Below are 22,081 nucleotides of genomic sequence, written 5' to 3'. Positions count from 1 at the left end.
GGGAAGGGGGGGGAGGGGGCGGGGGCCCAGGGGCGGGCGGGGAGGGGAGGCATGTCACCATATATCCCCGTCAGATTAAAAAACTAATTTGAAAAGATTAATGTATTCCATTCTTGTTACGCTGGCTCTGATACCTCTGGGCCCGCGGCCGCGCTGCCTCCTGATTATTGAATTTTTATGGCCTGGTAATTAATTGCAGATTCCCTGTTTTGTTCTATTTCTTTTTCCCTGACATTTTAATTTCAACAAAAAGCAGTGGTCTCCATGCAGGTTCTCTCTGGAGATCCTAATGGTCTATAAAACAGAATGACTTATAGACGTGGCACCCACTTCAGTTGGCGAGCGATTGTTTGAAACCTTGCTGATCATGCAAAATTTAATTTTTCCACCTCCCTCCCCCATTCACTCCTCATTTCTTGTCTCTTCCATTGCAGCGCCAGCAACTCAGCTCACAGCGAGGGCGGCTCAGTGTCGCCTCCGAATCTGTTACAGGGCCGTTTCCTAAAGGCCAGGGGCCCGGAGACAAAGTGGGTTTTCATTTTTTACCCGAGAGGTGGCCCCAGAAGTGGGGGAGCTGGGCCTCCCCCCGGGGCCATGTGGACGCGGGCAGCTGCCCCAGGGAGGAGGCGACCATTTCCACCTTTCTCAGCTGTTCCTTTGCCCAAGCGCAGCTGCTCCATTAGGCATCATGGCGCCCACAGGCTCATGAAGGCAGAGGAAATGGGGTGCTCCCCTTAGGTTCATAGCAGGAAGTCAGGGATATGACCTGGTCAATTCTTAGCCAAACCAGATCGCTGGGAACAGCTGTCCACAAAGGGGTCTGGAAGAGGCACCTGAATTTCTATCCTGATGCCCCCAACTTTTCTCCCAGCCCTGCTAGCATCACAGAGGCTAGGCCTGATCCTGGAAGGTCCCCCGGGACTGGGAGGGGCAGGGGCAGCAGAGAAAGGTCATAGATCAAATTGGCCTTGGATTGGAGCTCATGTTTTCAGGGATGAGGCAGGTAGGAGCAGGGAGGGCGATAGAGAGCAGTGGGGACTGTGGTGCTCCAGAGCTCATGCCCATCAGAAGGCATGACTTCAGCCCATGCTGCCACGTGGAAAGATGGGCGCAGGGTGCCCAGAATGTATGATTTCTCAGGGAAGGTTGGAAATCTGGCTTTTAATGAGAAATTTTTTAAGCACTGTGTCAGTCGAATTGAATACATCTTTTTTAAAAAATATATTTTTATTGAAGGGAGAGAGAGAGAAAAACATCAATGTTGAGAGAGAGTTATTGATTTGCTGCCTCCTGCACGCCCCCCACTGGGGATCAAGCCCACAACCCGTGCCTATGCCCTGGCTGGGAATCAAACCGTGACCTCCTGGTTCATAGGTCGATGCTCAGCCACGCTGGCTGGGCTGACTACATCTTTGATCTGACTCCTGGAACAACTGTTCCCTCCGATTTAGAGCTTCGATCAGAGAAGTCGGGACATGGAAGTGATGTCCGTTGGGCCAGAAGGGCCTCAGTGGCCAGCCCCGCCCGTCCCGGCCCCAGGAATCCTCTTCCTACCGCTGGGCCCGGCAGCCCCTCACACTCAGCGGGCTCCTCCTCAGCCGCTGAGGTGCCTCTGGGTCTCCCTCCAGCGCTTGCCTTCTTTCAGCCTCTTCCCTCCTCAGGGAAGCCGAGGCCTGGAGTCGGAACATCTGGGTGAAGTCTGCTGTGTCCGTCCCCCCGCACCCCCTGGAGGACGGCATCTCTCTGCCTAAGTCTCCAGGGCCCTAGGGCGCCATTTGGAGCTGAGCTGATGCAGGAGGACCGCGAGTCAGGGGCTCCTGGGGCTCCTGAGAGGAGTTGGGGGCCCGCCGCCTGCTCCCCCTCTGTGTGCTGAGATGCTGCAGAGCTGGCGCAGGCAGCGCCCAGCCTCTACTGCCTCCGTTTCCTCATCTGGACAGGCCGGATGGGCAGGGACAGCAGGGGCTCAGGGCTCACCGGGGCTTGGATCACACATTGGTCCCACCACTCCCTCTGTGGCTGTGTGAGCTCAGCGCTCCTCACCTAGAAAATGGGGCTGACACTTCCGTGTTAGGGTTCTGTGCTGGGCAATGAGCTGCCACACACTTGGTGGCTTAACACACCCACTTACTACCCCGTGGTTCTGTGGGTCCCAGCCTGGCAAGGTGAGGTCTGGCGGGCCAGGCCCCCTTCCACGCTCCCTGGCTGTGGCAGATGCAGGTCCTCTCGGGGCTCCTCCGTGTCCAAGGCCAGCAAAGAACCTGGAACCTTCCAGATGCTTCAGGTCGCTCTGCCTTCCCCTCTGCTTTTAAGAGCTAATGTGACTGCATTGGGCCCTCCCAGACAGTCCGGGGTCACCTCCCTATTTGCAGGCGAGCTAGTTAGTAAGTTACCTTAGTTACACCTGCAAAGTCCCCCCTTGGCAGTGACATTGGTGGTGCACATCATGAGACGAGGGCGAAATTCTGCCTGCACAACCTCCAAACTCTCCGGATGGTCGCATGGATTAAGGTACCTCTCCTGGTTCCTGTGCCCCCGCCCCCAGAACCACGGGGTTAGATATTTAAATACTAGGACTCCCTGCTGTGGCACCCACAGAATGGGAGGGGAGAGCCTTCCTCCTGGCACCCCTCTCAGCAGCTAGCACTGTCTCCATTTTCCAGATGTTTAAACCAAGGCTCCCAGGTGTCAGGTGACATGTAAGTGGCAGAGCGGGATGTGAACTTGTCTCTGGCTCAGCTTCCATAAAAGCTTGTCATCTCATCCCTGGGCCCCAGCCCAGAGCCCCTGGGTCCTCTGGAAATTCATTCAGCTCTTTGGGGAGGCACCCGCCATGTGCCAACAACTGACCTGGGAATCAGTTTATCTGGCTCAACCCAGGTGCTTCTGGGAGTCCCCAGTGCATATCGTGGGTGTGTTTTTCATGGTGTCACATGTTTCTCTCCTTCTTTCTCATTGGGGTGGTTCTGACGGACACCTCGGCCCATCCTCAGAAGTCTTCCAACGGTAGACTTCATGGGGCCCTTTGCGGACTGGCTGAGAACGTGTCCCTGGAGCTTCTCTCCTCCCATGGAGACCCTGGCCTCACGGTGAGTCCTTCCTTCCCCCAGAGAACAGGCACACGGACTTCCCAGAAGGCCCAGGGCCCGCGTCCACCCATCAGATGGGGGCACAAGACAACGCAAATGCAGGCCGTGGGCGAGCGCTGCGTGTGGGAATGGCGCTCAGCAACCAACGTGCGCGTGGCGGCCAGTTTCTGCCGGTGGTTGGCGCGGCCTCCGGCCAGCGGTGGGCTGTGTGGTGGGTGGCGCGGCCTCCGGCCAGCGGTGGGCTGTGTGGTGGCTGTGTTCTCACCAGAACGGTCCTGGATGCGGTGGGTGGGCTTCCAGCTGCGCAGCTCCTGCTCGCGTTGCGCCAGGCCTGACTCTGGGGCCTGACTCTGGGGCCTGGCAGAGGCTGCTGCCTACAACAGAGTGGATCTGTTTTTGCCACAAAGTAAAAGCTGCTGTTTGCAGGGAGCAGCTTCCCTGGTTTGCAATGAAGGGCCCCGCCTGGCACTGCTCCCCTCCTCCAGGAGGGACCGATGCCCCCTCCTCCAGCTGGCACTGCTGCTGTCTGTCCCTGAAGCGTCCCTTCCCTGGCCTTGCCAATAGGGGCCTGACACTCACTGTTCAGGCAACAGCGTGCCCAGCCCTGGGGGGCGAAGTGTGATCCCAACCATCCCAGTCCTCTTTGCAAGGGTCTGCTCTCGCCCGCCCCTGCAGTTCATTTCTGGCCAGAGATGAAGGGGTGCCTCTCAGGACATTTTCCTCCCTGATAATAAGAAACCCCTGTTCTTGCTTAGCCTCTGTTACCTTGAATGGGGTTATGTAAGATGAAATGGTTGGGACCATAGCAGCCATCTTGTGGCCATGAGGCAACAAGGTTAAGGCTTAAAACACCAGCCCTGGCTGGTGTGACTCAGCTGGAATGTCATCCCTATATGACAGGTTGTGGGTTCAATCCCCGGTTGGGGTGTGTACGAAAGGCGATCAATCAAAATTGATGTCCTCTCTCACATCGATGTTCCTATCTCTCTCTCTCTCTTTCTCTCTCTCCCCCCCCCCCCCCCCGCTCTCCTCTCTCTCTCCCTTCTCCTCTTTAAAGTCAATAAGCATACCCTCAGGTGAGGATTAAAACAAACACACACAAAACCCCCAAATCATGCCCCCCAAAGTGAGGATGGCAAGAGGAAAGGTGGCGTGTTGGTCCTTGAAGACACCACTAGCCATTGAACCACCACCAGCAACTGTTTCCCTCCAGACTACTCGCCACCTGAGAAAATGGAGCCTTTGTGTTTAAGCATTTTTTCCATTGATTGTTTTTTTAGAGAGAGTGGGAGGGAGAGCGGAGAGGGTAGCGAGAGAGAAACATCGGTGTGAGAGCGACATCAATCGGTTGCCTCCTGCTCCTGCCCCGACCAGGGCCAGGGATTGAACCTGCAACCAAAGTACGTGGTCTTGACTGGGAAGCAAACCCGAGACCCTTTGGTCCTTGAGCCGACACTCTACCCACTGAGCAGCCCGATTAGCTGCATAATGTTTTACTTGACGCTCAGAGTGTTCCTGGCTGATACAGGCCCTGAGCAGGCCCGGCCTGCGTGGTGGGGAGGCTTAGAGTTGGCACTGAGGTAACCCTGCTTGCTTTTCTTCAGGCACAGGGCCCGGCTCTTGCCTGAGCTTGAGATCATGTCCTCAAAGCGAGGCCTCGTTTTCCCTGGGAGCGAGCGTTCTCGCAGGAGACGCCCCATCCAAAGACTCCGGGCAGGCCAGCCCTCCCCACCCGGCGCATCCACATGCCTGCGCTGGGCACCCCCTCTGTCCTGCTGGGGCCCCCCCTCTGTCCTGCTGGGGCCCCGCGGCCTCTCCTCAAGCCCCATCCCTGGTGAGGAAGGGGCGCGCCCACACTCCACAGGGGGCTCTCAGAGGAAGGGACTCACCCAAGGCCCCACAGCAGGACGTGGGGTCGGCTCCAGGTCTGCGTGGCCCTCAGCCGGGGGTCTCACCCCTCCCGGGGGCCTCCATGTGCCTCAGAGCCGGGGGGCAGTGGACCGCCAGCTGGGTGGGAGCTCCGGGCAGCTTGCTGGGGACAGGGCTGGGGAGCCCGTGTCCTCCTGGCATCGTAGTCGGGGCCGTGCCATGGACATGCTGCATGCCAGCCCCACGTTTGGCTTCTAGAATAAGCACCTCATTTTCTCACTCGTGGCTCAGAGGCCAGCCGGGGTGCTGCTGCTTCAGGTGGTGGGTTCAGACATTCCAACCCGGGATGCTCTTGCCCAGCGGACAGTGCAGGTGCGAGGGGCCCACCACGCGAGCTTTTAAGGCCACAGCACCACCTGGCCAGGGTGTGTGCTCTCCCCTCCGTGGGCTGGCCCTGAGAGGGCGCAGGGCTAAGGGTGGGGACGCGGAACCCTGCTGCTGGTGGTGGAGTGCAGTCGGGGGCAGCAGGCCCATCTACACACAGATCCCAAGGGCCCCATGGTGTCCCCAACGCTCAGTGCAGAGACCCGCCCTGGGCACGCACGGCCTCTGCTGGGGCAGGCAGGCCAGGGCGGCTGCCAGATGCAGGAGCTAAGATTTTCCCATCAGCTTAGCCTCAGAGGAAGAGCCTGATGCTCGGGAGTGTTGCCCGAGGTTGCAAGGCTCCCCCGCCTCCACCTACCTCCCTGCCCCCTGAAACCAGGCAGGAGAGGGAGCGGAGGGGTCAGGCTCAGCCTCCCTGGGTCCAGCCCCGAGCACCTGCCTCCCGGGACAGGAGAAACCCCAGCCCTTTCTTTCTCCAGCCGCCCTCGGCTCAGCACGCGCCCGTTTCCCCAGGACAACAGGGAACAGCCCGGGACTCAGGTCTGGGGCTCAGGCTGCGAGCAGGGGACTGCTCAGCGCTTGTTTACATCCGCAGCCCCAGGCTGGCCTGGGGACATACTTTGTTTTGCTTGATGAGTGTTTGGTTTGTTTGCATGGAGCCAAAGCTAAACAGTCGGAAAATTTCACAAAGAATTGAGATTTGATTTCCATTTCTGTTGAAAACGCAGAATATTTGACAAAACTGGACCCATTTTGCTGCATGGCGAGTCTGCCAGGACTGACTGCATGTTCCTGCCCCCATCCCCACCCCCACACGGGTCCTGGGCTCATGCCCCAGTCCCCACCACTCCCTGCTGCCTCCAACAACGGATTTCACTCATATTCCTTATTGGTCTTTGTGCTGCTGGCACAGGAGCTGTAACCTCTGATTTAATCCACTCCCATCGAGGGAGAGCCCAGCGCCGAGCGATACCAGCCCGGGGTACGCGGTCAGGGGGTTTTATTTCCCTTTTCTCTTCCTCAGTCAGAACTTCATCTGGAGCCCAGAGAGCAGTCCTCCCGGCCCCCACACCAGGAGCCCCATCTCTGCCGCCCGTTCCCATTGGTTCAGATTGAGGTCCTCTCCCTCGAGGCAAAGCTGCTCACGTCCTGACAGGTTCACAATTGCCACCCTGAGGGGAAAATCCAAGTTGAAATGGAGGGAAGCTTTGGGAGAGGTATGGAGACCCAGGTCCTCGAGCCACCAAGACATTGGGACGCCCCCTAAATGTGTGGACATGCGATACTAGCTGCTGCTGCTTACATCACACTTGCTGTGTGCCAGCCGCTTCTTGTAACTTCACAGGAACTCACTTCATTCTCCTATTTATCCCCAGGTTACAGGTGAGGAGTGGAAGCACAGAGAGATGAAGCAACCTGCCTGAAGTCGCACAGTTTATAAAATGGAAGCGTTGGGATTTGAACTCAGATCCTCTGATTCCTGGGCTTACAGTTCTTACCCACTGAAGTATCCTACAGAAAGTGCCTATTGAGACGGCTGCTTTTCCTGTAATGTCGCATTTCATTCTCAGACTTGCTCCACCAAGCCAGGTAGGGTTTGGCGGTGCCAGAAAACTCCAAAAGACCAGACTGAACCCAGAGAGAGGTTAATTCCTATTTGATGTAGATACAACCTGGGGGTGGTAAGGAGGCTCATTCATTGACTAGCACTGGATCACACGGGCACGCTTCAGCCTAGAGGGAGTCTTGATTCCAGAGGGTCATGTGCTCAAGGAAAAACCAGTTCTGTCATGAGACTGCAAGGGCAGAATGGATCCGGGGAGCATTTGGTTCCATGGCTGCACTTTACAGATAAGGACACTGAGGCTCAGGGAGGTGAATGCCCTGCTGGAGGTCACAGCCAGGAGCTGGAGCCTGGGCCTCTGTCCCCGGGCTATTTGGAGCAGGTGGGCTCCCAAACACACTCTACCAATTTCCTGGGGGGCAGGGGGACTTAGGAGGTCTGTGCATATGTACACAAGCCTTCCCCGAGGTCCCAGGTCCTGCCAGCTACACCCTCCTGTGCCTCAAGCCCTGGCAGCCTCTCTGGGCCCAGATCCGTCATCCCGTCATCCTGGCCCCGGCCCTGCCCGGGGCCTGACTCCATCCATCCCACTAATGCCCGCATCGACTGTGCTCGGGCACATTCCTGAGGCGGCCTCCGAGCGCTGAATAATTCAGGCCTGTGTAATGGGATAATGAATTCACTGGCAACCCAGTGTGGTCTCAGGACTTACATTTCAAGAAATACTGACTCCCCGGGCCGCTCAGCAGGCTGGGAACGCACACAAACCAAAACGCGTGCTTCTGCCCACCTGGTGGGGTCCAGGGCTGTTGAGTGGAGATGTGGAGACCCCACTTTGTTCTCCATGGTTCTTCCTTTTTTCCAAGATTTACTTAAATTGTCAATTCTATTGGGGTGACGTTGGTTAAGAACCTTATGTAGGTTTCAGGCGTGCCGTTCTGTAATACTTCACCTGTCTATGACGTTGTGTGTGCACCGGCCCAAGTCCAGTCTCCTGCTCTCAGGGGGTCAGCTGGCCCCCAGCTGGGACGACTTTCTGATGCAGCTCGCACCCCTTTCCTCTCCTGCACCCTCACCTCCCGCGTCCTCAGAGCCTCCCCAGTCCACCATCTGACTAGGAATCCCCGATGCAGGCTCTGATTCTGGGGAACCCACCCGAGACCTGTATTTCCTGGTCCAAGCCTCCCTTTCTGAGGACCCCCCCGGAGCGCTAAGGGGGCTCAGAGCCAGGGCTCCTCAGCCCCGGCTCTGCTGTGTGGACTGTGAGGCAATCACGTCGCTTCCCTGGGCCTCTGTCCCCCCCCCCTCCCCACATGCGGTTGGGTTGGGGGAAGGCCCTCAGGTTCCTTCCAGCTGGAAGGCCTGTGATGGGCCTGAGGTACCAGAAAGCCTTCTCCTGCCTGCCTAGCCCCACGGGTGTGCGTGTGGATCCTACCAGCGGGGCACCACCTGTTCTGTGGAGGCTTTTTTAAATGTAAAGGCATCTGATACAGGCATCTGAGGTGGAAATGAGTTTCCTGTTGGGCAGTCATGCCGCAGGGCAGAATCTGCCCAGGTGGGAGCCTTGAATCCCCTACAGTGGGACCCACCACCTGAAGGGGGTTTATTATGAATATAATCCTCACCTGAGGATATTTTTCCATGATTTTTCCCCCATTGATTTTTAGAGAAAGTGGAAGGGAGAGAGGAAGTGGGTAGAGAAAGGAGGGAGGGGGAAAGAGAGGGAGAGAAACGTTGATGTGAGAGAGACAGAGATTGGTTGCCTCCCACATGCACCCGACACGGGCAGGGGAACAAGCCTGCAGCCCAGGTAGGTGCCCTTGACTGGGAATCGAACCTGAGACCGTTTGGTGCTGGGACCGATGCTCTACCACTGAGCCACACCGACCAGGGCTCCCTTCTTCCTCTTTTGTTAACCCTCACCAAGGATATTTTTCCATTGATTTTTAGGGAGAGTGGAAGACAGAGGGAACGACAGAGAGAAGCATCTATGTGAGAGAAACACATCGATTGCTTGCCTCCTGCAGGAGCCCTGACCAGGGCCTGGCTGGGGAGGAGCCTGCAACCGAGTTACATGCCCTTGACCAGAGTCGAACCTGGAACCCTTTGGTCTGCAGGCCGACGCTGTATCCACTGAGCCAAACCAGCTAGGGCCGTTCTTCTTTTGAACGTGGTACATGACATCTGGAGCTGCAGCAGCTATCTCTCCACCACGAGGAAACAGCAGGAGATGTAAATAACAAACTAAGCATGGTGAGTACACACATAGAAAGAAGCTGGTTTTCAATAGCATTTCTGAATCACTGCACAAAACCTAAAACCTCCTACTCCTACTTAAGTGTCTGTATTGCTCAAGCAAGTCTTGGTTGACTTTTCTGTTATTTGCAGCCCAAAGCATTCGAAACAAATCAACAGTCTTTATCTAATGGAATCATTTTTTTCCTTTCTTTATTGATTAAGGTATTACATATGTGTCCTATTTCCCTTGACAGGAAAGCGGCCTCCACAGACTCAGCATAACTAGAAATGCACATCTCCTTATGAACAGGGTGGGATGGGGTGGGGTGTGGGTGAGGAGAAGATTCTGTCTATCTATCTATCTATCTATCTATCTATCTATCTATCTAAATTAATTAAATTTATTGGGGTGACTGGTTAATAAAATTATGTAGGTTTCAGGGGTACAGTTCTGTAATACATTATCTGTGTGTTGTATTGTGTGTTCACCAAGCCAAGTCTCCTTCCATCACTATTTACCCTCTCCTACCTCGCCACCCCCTTTCCCTGTTGCCCATGCTGTTCCTAAAGACTCATGAGAAGGCAGAGAGTTGGCTAGCTGGGGGAGTGACTGCTGCAGACCCTGGGACTGAGCCCCCACTTCAGGGGGTTATCCTCCGTGTGGAACCTTCTCTGAGGGCCTCTTTTTTGCTCAGGTTAGTGGGGAAGGCAGGGTCGGAAAAGGCCTCAGACAAAGGGGGCAAAGACGGGTCTCTGTCAGGAACGCAAAGCACCTGAGCTTCTCCACCCTTTGGAGGTGATGGGCAGGAGGAGCCCCTAGGGGTGACCGTGGGCAGAGTCTGGGTCTCCAGGGCCTGGCCCAGAGTCTCAGCTGAGGGAGTGAGCCCGGGGCCCCAGCAGCCCTGGGGGGTGAGGCCTGAAGGGGAGGGGGGTTCCAGCCTGGGCTAGGAGGGGCAGGAGGGAGGTGGCTCCACTCCCTGGCACCTGCCCTGTTCACGGGGCTAAAGCCTTGTGCCTCGGGGTTCAGACAGGCAGACATGCTGTCCCCAGGGAGCCTCCGCCATCCCCCAGGCCAGGTGTCCCCCGACCCAGCTAGTGGGTGGTTTTCGCACATGTCCATGAATTCTTAGGCATTCCTCTCATCAGGAGGTGGGGTCCGTGTCTCCTCACCTTGAACCTGGGTGGGCCTCTGGGAACAGAATGGCGTGAAAGGAATAGCCTGTGATTGCTGAGGCTGATTAGAAAAGGCCAAGTCGTTCCTCCCAGATTCTCTCCTGGGACCTCGCTCTGGGAGCTCAGCCGCCCTGTAGGAAGGACATCTCCCCTGAGGCCGCCACGTGCAGAGACCACATGGAGCGAGATGCCCGAAGGGCCCACTCCTCCAGGCGCATCTGTCTGAGTCCTCCCAGCCCCGATGGCAGGCGTGTGGTGAGGAAGCCTTTGAGATGAGCACACCCCCAGCCACCGAATGCCTGCCATGCATGGCCGCCCCCGAGAGAGAACTGCCTGGACTCCTGGCACCCTCTAGGCTCAGGAGCAGAAGAAATGATCATGTATGAGTTCCTAGGGCTGCCTAGTAACAAGTGACCACAAACTGGGCAAAACAACAAACCTAGCCTCTCGCAGCTCTGGAAGCTACAGTGTGAAATCAAGGTGCTGGCTTTTTCTGCGGGCTCCGGGGGCTCCGAGAGCATCTGTCCGGTGCCTCTCTCCTCCCTTCCTGTAGCAACGCTTGGTGATCCTCGGCTTGTAGGTGCATCATCCCAATTGCTGACTCCATTTTTGCATGTGTTCTCCCTGGGTTTCTGTGTTCAAATGTCCTTCTTCTTGTAAGGACACCAGTCATGTTTGATTAGGGGCCCACCCTACTCCAGTATGACCTCATCTTAACGAATTACATCTGCAATGGCCCTATTTCTCAATAGTACTGAAGTATTGAGGGTTCAACATCTCATTTGAGGGGACATAACTTAACCCAAAACGTATCGTTCCCATTTTAGCCACTGTGTTGGAGTGATTTGTTATGCAGCAATAGCTACTCAGAACACTAGAACCAAGGGATGGCTAGGGGAGCAGCTAAGACATGAGTGGAAATGTAAGGAGATAGAAACATTTACCAGAACATCCCTCCAGGAGGCTACTGTATGTGGTTGGAGTAATTGATTTTCTAAGTAGGTTGGGTTTGGGGTAGGGGCTAGGTCCTTCCCTGAAAAGATGTATGTTGCAATCATAACATGTGCTCAAATAACAGAGAGCTTCCCTAATGCTTCTGATGCAGGAAAAGAGCTTGGGTTTTTGCTTAGTAAGGTGTTTCCCCCCTTAAATAAATGTTGGATATTTACCTAACGAGAGAATCAACTTAATTATGGGAGTGGTTTTGGTCTCCACATAGCTCATCATGGACGTGCTGACCAACGCCTGCCCCTTCGGAGCTTACTGATTCACTGTGGGGTTCCTGGCTTCTCCAGAGACCACAAGTAACCCCGAGGGCAGGGCAGGCTCTGATTTGTTCTCACCCAAGTCCCCAGCACAGTTATTGGCATATGGTAGGTGGTCATAGTTATTTTCTGAAAACATGGACGTTGGAAAAGGGATTTGAAATAGATATGACTAAAGGTTTATAAATAAATCAGCTAAAAAAAATCATATAATGATGCTACAAAAATATTTTTTAAGCTCTCTGCAGTTAATGGAAGAGCCTATGGGAACACAAGTGAATTACAGGAGGCCAGGAGCAAATGGGAAAATCTAGTCCAGGGAAGTAAATGATTACTGAAACTACTGCACGTCCTGAGGACCCCCACGTGATTGGGCAGCCTACAGCTCCACAACATGAGCCTCTGTGGCACAAGAAAGAAGCAAGGCATTGTAAAAATGACCAGGCAGATTTGAAAAAAGAACCAAACAGAGATTCTAGAAATGTAAATATATCACATATGAAATGAAAAATTCAATGGAACAGTTAAATAGAGCAGACACAGCTGGAGCGGGAATTTGTAAACTGGAAGATAGATTTGAAAGAATTACACAAAATCCAGCACAGAAAGAAAAATGAAAAATATGAAAAAGAGGTATAGAGAATGGAATGAAAAGGTCTAATATATTTCTAATCAGATTTTTGGAAAATGATTATGGGAATAATGGGAGAGAGACAATATTCAAAGAGATAAGTAGCTGAGAATGTCCCATGATTATTAAAAAACATGAATCTTCAAATTTGAGAATTCCATCATGGGGATGTAAAGTACAGTATAGGAAATATAGTAAATAATACTGTACTAACTATATGGTGCCAGGTGGGTACTAGAATTCAGGGGGGGGGGGGCGGGGGCTGTCACCTTGTAAGTTATATAAATGTCTAACCACTAACACCTAAAACTAATATAATAAAATATTGAATGCCAACTGTAATTAAAAAATTTAAAAAAGAATTCCAATGAATCTCAAACAAGATAAATAAAAAGAAGTCTATACATAGATTCATTATATTCAAACTGAAGAATACCAATGACAAGGAGATGATTTTAAAAGTAACAGAAAGAAAAATTATTGTTTTTGCAACTTCTATAATTATAAGAAATTAGACTAATGACTACAAGAGTAGCAATGAAAAACAGAATAATAATAATTTTAAAGGGATTTTGAAAAGTCACACCAACTAAGGACTATACCCCAGTTCCTAATAAGACTGCAATAATTTCTTAAAAGATAAATATCCATTAACTTATGAATGAATAAAAATGTGGTATATCCATACAATAGCGTATTACTTGCCATAAAAAGGGATAAAATTTTGACATGCTACAACATGGATAAACATTGAAAACATTATGCTAAGCAAAAGAAGCCAGACAAAAGGCCACAAATTATATGATTTCATTTATATGAAACTAGAGGCCCAGTGCATGAAATTCATACACTTGCGGGGGTGGGGGATCCCTCAGCCTGGCTGTGCCCTCTCACAGTCCCGGAGCCTTCAGGGGCTGTCCATCGATTGGACATCCTTTGCGCTGACGCATAGGTGGGAGAGGCTCTGGCTACTACCGCTGCATTTGCCAGCCATAAGCCTGGCTTCTGGCTGAGTGGTGCTCCCCCTGTGGGAGCGCACTGACCACCAGGGGGCAGCTCATGCATTGAACAGGATTGGGCTGAAACCGACTCTCTGACATCCCTCAAGGGGTCCCAGATTGCGAGAGGGTGCAGGCCAGGCTGAGGGACCCCACCGGTGCACGAATGAGGCTGGGGAGGGATGTGGGAGGTTGGCCAGCCAGGGAGGGGCTGTGGGAGGGCTCCAGGGTGTGTCTGGCCCAGCTCGCTCAGTCCCAATTGGCCGGACCCCAGCAGCAAGCTAACCTACCAGTCAGAGTGTCTGCCCCCGGTGGTCAGTGCATGTCATAGTGAGCGGTTGAGCAGCCTTAGCATATAATTAGCATATTATGCTTTAATTGGTTAAAGGACTACTGGATGACCAGACACTTAGCATATTAGGCTTTTATTATATAGGATGTGCAGAATAGGCAAATCCATAGAGACAGAAGGTAGATTCATGGCTGCCAGAGGCTGGGGTGAGGGAGGGGGAATGTAGAATGTGGAGTGACAGCTAATGGGCATGCAGTTTCTTTTTGGGGTGATGAGATGTTCTGGAATTAGATAGCGGTGGTGTTGGTAAAATGTTATGAGTATGCTAAAACCACTGCATTGTACACTTTCAAAGGATGAATTTTATGATATGTGAATTATATTTCAATAAAAATGCAAAAAAAGGAATAAGGGTGAAAATAAAAGATTTTTATTTATGCCAAAATCGAGAGAATTTTATAAACAACTGACCCCTCATTAAAGGAATTTCTGAAGAATGAACTTGAGAAGAAAAATGACCTCAGAAAGAAAGTCTGAGACCCAAGAAGGGTAAACTTATTTATTTATTAACATATATCTTTATTGATTTCAGAGAGGAAGAAGTGCGAGAGATAGGAACATCAATGATGAGAGATAATCATTGATCAGTGTGCAGGTTGATGCTCAACCACTGAGCAATGCTGGCAGGGCATGATGGGTAAATTTAAACAACACACTGTCTAAAACAATGTCTACCCCATGGGGTTAAATAAGAGATGGAGCTAAAAGGCTGGTCCTTAACTAAATGGAATTAAAGCTTTCAAAGTACTTTGCATTGTTCAGGAGAAGGGTAAGATATTGATTAACTTTAGACTATGTTAAGTTAGGTAATCATTTCAAAATGCTGAATCACCAATAAAAGAATAAGAAATAGAATGCCTATCTTCCACACTAATAGATGGAGTAAAAAACTGCAATGAGTAAAACACCTCAATCAATTCAAAACACTGCAACAAAGAGGACAAAAAGAAACCCTTAGGAAGCAGAACAAACTTAAACGCAAAATAAGATCATAGAAATAAAACCAAATATATACTTAAGCTCTATAAATATAAAGAAACTGAACTCTCCAGTTAACAGATTGGATTAAAACAAGAATGGCCAAATGCCATTAACATAAAGCACATCTAAAATATGAAGACAGACAAAAAGTAAAACAGTGAAAGAATACAAGAAAAATGTTAACCAACAGAAAATTGGCACAATTATATTAATAGCAGACAAAATAGACTTTAAGAAAAATAGGTTAATATATGAAATTTAAATTCCTCAGGAGAAAATAGTTCTAAATTTATGGATACTTTGTAATATAAGTCCCTTATCAGATACATGATTTGCAAATACTTTCTCACATTCTGTAGGTTGTCTTTTTACTTTATTGATAGTGTCCTTAGAAGACAAAAGTTTTCAATTTTGATGAAGTTCATTTTATCTATTTTTTCTTTTACTGATCATGCTTTTGGAGTCATATCTAAGAATACTTTGCCAAATTCAAGATCATGAAGGTTTACCCCTATATTTTCCTCTGAGAGTTTTATAGTTTTAGCTCTTAAATTTGGGTCTTTGATCCACTTTGAGTTAATTTTTGTGTATGGTGTGAGGTAAGAGTTCAATTTTATTTTTTGCATGTAGATAACCAGTTGTCCTCATATCACTTGTTGAAAAGACTATTCTTTCTCCATTGTATGGTCTTGACACCCTTATTTAAAATTAGTTGACCATAAATATATAGGTATTTCTGGACTCTCAATTCTGGTGCATTGATCTATATATCTATTTTTTTGTGTGTGCTAGTACCACACTATTCTGATTACTGTTGCTTTGTAACAGGGTTTTAAATTATTATTTATTTTTAGAGAGAGGGGAAGGGAGAAGGAGAGAGAGAGAGAGAGAGAGAGAGAGAGAGAGAGAGAGAGAGAGAGACATCGATGTGAAAGTAAAAGATTGATAGGATGCTTCCTGCATGCCCCCTACTGGGGATCAAGCCACCAAACTAAGCATGGAGCCTGAAACATGGGCTTTGGTTTGACCCAGAATTGAACCAGAAACCTTTCGGTGCATGGGATGATGCCCAAGAAACTGAACCACACCACCCAATTTCAGATTGAACAGCAGGTGTTGAAATCAGGAAGTGTGAGTCTTCCTACTCTCTTCTTTTTCAAGATTGTTTTGGGTATTCCTGGTCTCTTGTCAATTTCTACGAAGAAATCAACTGGGATTCTGACAGTGGTTGCATTGAATCTTGCATCACTTTTCTGGGTTAGAACAGCTCCAATCAGCCTGTCCACCAGAGTAGAACCAAAGGACAACCTTCCTGCCTAAGCTGGTCTGGTGTGGCCTCCTGTGTGTGTCCTCAAGAGGCCACATCAGCTTGGGTATCCCTGGGACTGACTGTGGGTGGTAAGAATGCCGATGGCTAAAACAGGAACCCAAGGCTTTGAGACCCTTCCAAGGTTGTCGCCATGACTGTAGTAATGGATGATCTTAGGTTGGGTGCCCCATGAAGCAGACCTTGAGATAAGGATTTTTTTTAAATTAAATCTTTATTCAGATTATTACAGTTGTTCCTCTTTTTTCCCCCCATAGCTCCCCTTCACCCAGTCCCCCCCCCTCTGCCCTCACCCCCCACCCACTGTCCTCATCCATAGGTGCATGATTTTTGTCCAGTCTCTTCCCGCATCCCCAACACCCCTTTCCCCCCAAAGAATAGTCAGTCCAATCCCTTTCTATGCCCCTGATTCTATTATAATCACCAGTTTATTCTGTTCACCAGATTATTTATTCACTTGATTTTCAGATTCACTTGTTGATAGATGTGTATTTATTGTTCATAATTTGTATCTTTACCTTTTTCTTCTTCTTCCTCTTCTTAAAGGATACCTTTCAGCATTTCATATAATACTGGTTTGGTGGTGATGAACTCCTTTAGCTTTTCCTTATCTGTGAAGCTCTTTATCTGACCTTCAATTCTGAATGATAGCTTTGCTGGATAAAGTAATCTTGGTTGTAGGTTCTTGGTATTCATCACTTTGAATATTTCTTGCCATTCCCTTCTGGCCTGCATGGTTTCTGTTGAGAAATCAGCTGACAGTTGTATGGGTACTCCCTTGTAGGTAACTGAGTTTCTTTCTCTTGCTGCTTTTAAGATTCTCTCTTTGTCTTTTGCTCTTGGCATTTTAATTATGATGTGTCTTGGTGTGGTCCTCTTTGGATTCCTTTTGTTTGGGGTTCTCTGCACTTCCTGGACTTGTAAGTCTATTTCTTTCACCAGGTATGGGAAGTTTTCTGTCATTATTTCTTCAAATAGGTTTTCAATATCTTGCTCTCTCTCTTCTTCTGGCACCCCTATAATTCTGATGTTGGTACGCTTGAAGCTGTCCCAGAGGCTCCTTACACTATCTTCATATTTTTGGATTCTTTTTTCATTTTGCTTTTCCGGTTGGGTGTTTTTTGCTTCTTTGTATTTCAAATCTTTGACTTGATTCTTGCGCTCCTCTAGTCTGCTGTTGGAACTCTGCATAATATCCTTTATTTCAGTCAGTGTATGCTTAGTTTCTAGTTGGTCCTTTTTCATAACCTCGAGGGTCTCACTAGTTTTCTTGAGGGTCTCACTACATTTATCGGCGGTTTCTAGAAAGTTCTTGAAGACCTTAAAAGTGTGGTTTTGAACTCTATATCCAGTTGTTTGCTTTCCTCCATTTCTGTCATTTGTGACCTGTTTCTTTGTCTCCGCATTTTTTATGCTTCCCTGTGTTGGTAGAGTGGCTTTGTGTGCTAGGTGTCCAATAGGGCCCAGTGGCTCAGCCTCCCCAGTTATCTGAGGTGGACACTCTTGGTGCACCCCTTTGTGGGCTTTGTGCACAGTCTTGTTGTAGTTAAGCCTTGATTGTTGTAGGATCACTGGGAGGAATTGACCTCCAGGCCAATTGGCTGTGAGATTCAGCTGTGTCTATGGTGGGAGAACTTCTGTGCTGAAGACACCCTTATGAGGCAAGACTTGCTTCAGTGGGGCTTTGGTGCTCACTGAGTCTGCCCCCTGAGTGTGTCCCTTATGGATCTGAGGAGTTGTAATTGGATGGTCCCACTCTGACCACTGGGTACACTGGCTCTTAGATCTAAGGAGGTACTAATTTAGCCTCTGCCTGAGGCTACCCAGCAGGAGCTACGAAGAGATCTGCAGATTCCCCTTCCTTGTTTAGGGTTTGGAGGTGCCCAACTGAGGCCCAGCTGTGAAGCAATGCAAGCTGCTGTGGGGCCTTGGGCCTTCTCTTGGAAGTTCTGGGTCTGTCTGGCCCAGCTGTAATTTGTTAGGTAATTTTCAGATTGCAAAGGGCCAGGGCATTCAAATACAAAAGCCTCTGCAGCAGCTTGGGTGGGGCGGGGTCTCAGGGGATCAACAGGGCGGAGCAAGCAGCTATGGCTGATCCTCAGCCCTGCCCTAAGAGTCCCCGAGTCTCAGTGTCCCGGTAATCTCTGCAAGCACCTTTGAGAGAAAGCCACCCTCAAGTTCCGAGTTCTGCCTGCTGCCAGACAGTCCAGTTTCTCCCTGTATGAGTCTGGGTCCCCAGAGACTCACCCGGAACTGGAGTTCAGAGGAGTCGAGGGCTTGTGACTCCCTCCCGATTCAAAAAGACAGCCGTGTCCTCAGTTGCCAGCCTTTGCCACTTGCACCTCCGTACCTCTGCACTTCTGCACCTCCTCTGAGTCTCAGTGTGCTTTTCTCTTTCCTTCTAGTTGTAGAATTTCCACTCAGCCAGCCTTCCTGTGGTTCTGGATGATGTCCGTTTTGTCTTTTAGTTGTATTTTTGAATTTGTTGTGGGAGGCAGCAATTTCCTGTGTTTACCTATGCCGCCATCTTGATTTCTCCGAGATAAGGATTTGAATAAAGTAGTTATGTGGGGGGTGATTTTAGGAGGTACTGGAAGGAGAGTGGGGAAATGGACCAGGTTGGGGAGAGACGCCAGGAGAGTGAGCCTAAATGAGCAGGTTATTGCTGTGGGCATCTGGAGCTCAGTCCCATTGGGGACCTCTGGGAGAGGGAATAGAACCTTGGCACTACTGAGATTTTTTATTAGATAATTATTGGTTGGGGGGTGTCTGTCCTGAGCATTGTAGGATGTTTAGCACCATCCTAGCCTCTACCCACCAGATGCCAGTAGCAACCATCCAACCAAAATGTCTGGACATTGCCAAATATCTCATTAAGGGCAAGAATGTACCCAGTTGAGAACAGCTAGGTAGAACGGGTCTCAGAATTGTCCTGTCCAAGAGGGGAAGGAGCTGGGGTATTTACACACCAACCCCCACTCATCTGGATTTCAGGGATGCTCTGGGGGACATCAGTCCCTGGTACCCCTGGCCTGTGCTGAGGGTCCACCATGATTCCAGGCCACAAAAAGCTCCCAGGCAGTGTTGCAGGTGCTCATAGTAAGAAACCACCAGCATGGGTGGAAATAATGAGAGGATGTGGGCACACACAGTGCAGCTCCGTGGATCATGCTGTGTGCGGCTTTGGGGACCCTAATCCCTCCCAGATCTGTAGCTCAGCTTGGAGTCCCTGTTCCTGGGGCTTTGCAGCTTCCAGTGTGTATACAGTGTTGAAACTAACCCACTCTGGAGCAGGGTTTTGGCCCCTCAGCCTGATTCCCGGTTCTTAGCTCAGTCACAGGTCTGGCTCAGCTCCTGAAAGATGAGGAAAGATGGCCTGTGAAGAATTTTAAATTGAACAGCCCTGAAGTGATCTTGTTTTCAGAGGTAGAAGGCATTGGGCAGGGGTTGGGGGCGGGGGGCGGAGATGGACTGACAGAATCCACCTCCTCTCCCCATCTCAGCTCCACAAAATGAGTCTCAGCTCCTTGCAGGGTCTACTGAACATGAGGATCTGCAGCCTCTAAGGATGCTCTCCTTATATTTTTATAAAATGTTTTTATTTATTTTGGAGAGAGAGAGGGAGGGAGAGAGAGGGGGGGGGGAGAGAGAGAGAGGAAGAGAGATCGATCCACGTGCCTCCTGCATGTCCCCTACTGGGGATTGAGTCAGCAACCTAACCGGGAATCAAACCTGTGACCTTAACGTGTGTGGAGGATGCTCAACCAACCGAGCCACACCGGCCGGGGCTGGGGGCTCTCCTTTCTGAGTGTGCTGTGTGGCTGTGGGCAAGCGTGCCTCTTCCCTGGGCCTCAGTCTCCTTTCTGTGAAAAGTGGGGTGCGGTGGGGTGGACCAGGTGACCTTGAAATGTCCTTCCATCTTGAGTGACTGCCGAGAGCTCAGAGAGGCCGTGAGGAGTCACCAGGCAGCCTGGGCCTGGGGGCAGACGGAAAATGTGACTTCGTGACAGCTCAGCCCCCAGTGGCGCTGCTGGCCTCTGATCTCTGAGCATTTCCACTGCGCGCCTGACACCGGCCGGTCACAGCCCAGCGCGGCCCCTCGCTCACTCAGGAACATCTGCTACAGCATTTACCACGTTAATAGATTAGCTTTGAGAATCGGGCAGGTGCTTTCCACCCAAGCCAGAAAACATCAAAATCAGATTGCTCTCCAAGCCTTTCCGCACAGGCAATCGAGTTAGAATGACTCATACGGTCTAACAGATAATAAAACACACATAACATTTGCTTTAAGGTACAGGCGGGGGTATTTTGTCCCGCGCTTAGGAGAAACAAAAACTCACTCTATTTGGGAATAGGGTAATTGAATACAGATGGGAGGAGGTAAATGAAAGAATTTAGCAAATATCTCAGTGGAATAGCTAATGGGAATGAGACAGAATAGGAAATTAAAAATTATTCGAAGCAGATGGACCATTCTTTGAGTTTTTAAAAATTTATTAGGGCCGCAAAAAAATGTGTCTGTTTATTTTCTATGGCCATGAAATTAATGACTTGGTGAGTTTTGCTTGTGCAATTTTATGACTGCCATGTCATCTGTCATAATTTGGGGGCTGTTTGATATGGATTTATGAATCTCCCCTACCTCCACCCCTCCCTGATTTATTGGTGTGGGTCACATGTGAATTAGGCTGTCCCGCATCGAGGCTGCAACACCAATGGCAGCCTAACCCTGCAGGCCCTGGGCGGGGTGGGGTGGGGGCTTCAGGGATTCTTGGCCCAGAGGTGAGTGGACAAGCTGTGGAGGGTCACCCCAGGGCTGTGGGAAAGAGCAGGCTTGACCTGGCTGAACTTCCCCTGTGAGGATGACCCCAGCCAGCACGGGGGAGGAGGAGGTATTGGGGAAGGTTCTGGAAACCTGCTGGAGGCAGGAAGCCAGCCCAGGCTGCTTGAGCTTGGCTGGGAGTGGGGTGAGGGCTGTTGCTGCAGCCTCAACCCGCCTAAGGGCCACCTGGCTCCCTGTCCCTGCAGCCCCCATAGCTGGGCTCACCTGCCCACAGACCTGAAGCTCAGGGGAGGAGAAAAATATTCGCTTTGTTGGGAATCTGTTGGTGCCTGGCCAGGTGCTGGGGGCTTAGATGCACTCTCTAGATCAGCCGTGGGCAAACTACGATCCACGGGCCGGATCCGGCCCGTTTGAAATGAATAAAACTAAAAAAAAAAAAAAAAGACCATACCCTTTTATGTAATGATGTTTACTTTGAATTTATATTAGTTCACACAAACACTCCATCCATGCTTTTGTTCCGGCCCTCCGGTCCAGTTTAAGAACCCATTGTAGCCCTCGAGTCAAAAAGTTTGCCCACCCCTGCTCTAGATGGTGGTTAAAATGGGACTTTATAACCACAGACCTGAGTCTGAGTTTTGCTCTGATTCTAACCAGCTGTGTGGCTTTGGGCTGGTCACTGCTCTCTCTGAACCTGTTTTTTCCTCTGTAAAGTAGGAATAGAAATATCTAATGTTAGGAAAGTTTTGAGGGTCCAAGGAGATCCCCTCACCCATGGCAAAGTGCTAGCTAGTAAAGGGTAACATTATTATTCTTAATTAGAGGCCTGGTGCATGAAATTTGTGTACAGGTAGGGTTCCTATGCCAGGCCAGTGATTAAGGCTGATCTGTAGGGCAACCAGTGGGGCAATCGGGAGGCCCCCGCTGGCACCTGCCTTGGTCGGCCTGGGACCTGCAGGCTGCAGGCAGCTCCTGCATTAAGCATCTGTCCCCTGGTGGTCAGTGTGCATCATAGCGACTGGTTGTTCCACCGTTTGGTCGATTTGCATATTAGGCTTTTATTATATAGGATAATCGTCCTGTCAGCATCTTGAGGTAGATATTATTAGCCATCTGACAGAGGGGACACTGAGGCTCAGAGAAGTTAAGTGAGTTGCCTAAGGGCAGACAGGTAAAGGGATGGAGCTGGGTTTTCCACAAAGACTTGCTCTTTCCTTCATAACTCAGGCCCAGTGTATTCTGGATTGGGAAAGGCCCGGCCCCTGGAGGCACAGTTCAGGCTACACTCATGAGCCTGTTCTCTGGTTCTTTGGCCTGGGGGTCCCCCACGAACTCAGTCCTGGTGACCAGTCTCTTTCGATGCTCTGGCTCCCTAGAGGGACAGAGAGCCTCTTATGAACCCCACTATTGGGGCTAGCTGGGTACCC

The 22,081-nt window shown here is 50.5% G+C and overlaps 1 long non-coding RNA gene across 1 annotated transcript in view; it reads left to right on the top strand.

Moving 5' to 3' along the window:
* Nucleotides 1–6,722: 6,722 nt before the first annotated feature.
* LOC308529251 overlaps nt 6,723–22,081 on the top strand; it is a 76,168-nt gene continuing 60,809 nt past the window's right edge. Inside the window, exons 1-2 of the long non-coding RNA XR_013996755.1 lie at nt 6,723–6,929; nt 8,854–9,156. This is a non-coding gene — a long non-coding RNA (uncharacterized lncRNA). The remainder of the gene's footprint in view (nt 6,930–8,853; nt 9,157–22,081) is intronic.

The sequence above is a fragment of the Myotis nattereri genome (assembly GCF_964212035.1).
Source record: "Myotis nattereri genome assembly, chromosome: 13".
NCBI lineage: Eukaryota > Metazoa > Chordata > Mammalia > Chiroptera > Vespertilionidae > Myotis > Myotis nattereri.
This window is presented reverse-complemented; position numbering and strand designations above follow the sequence as displayed.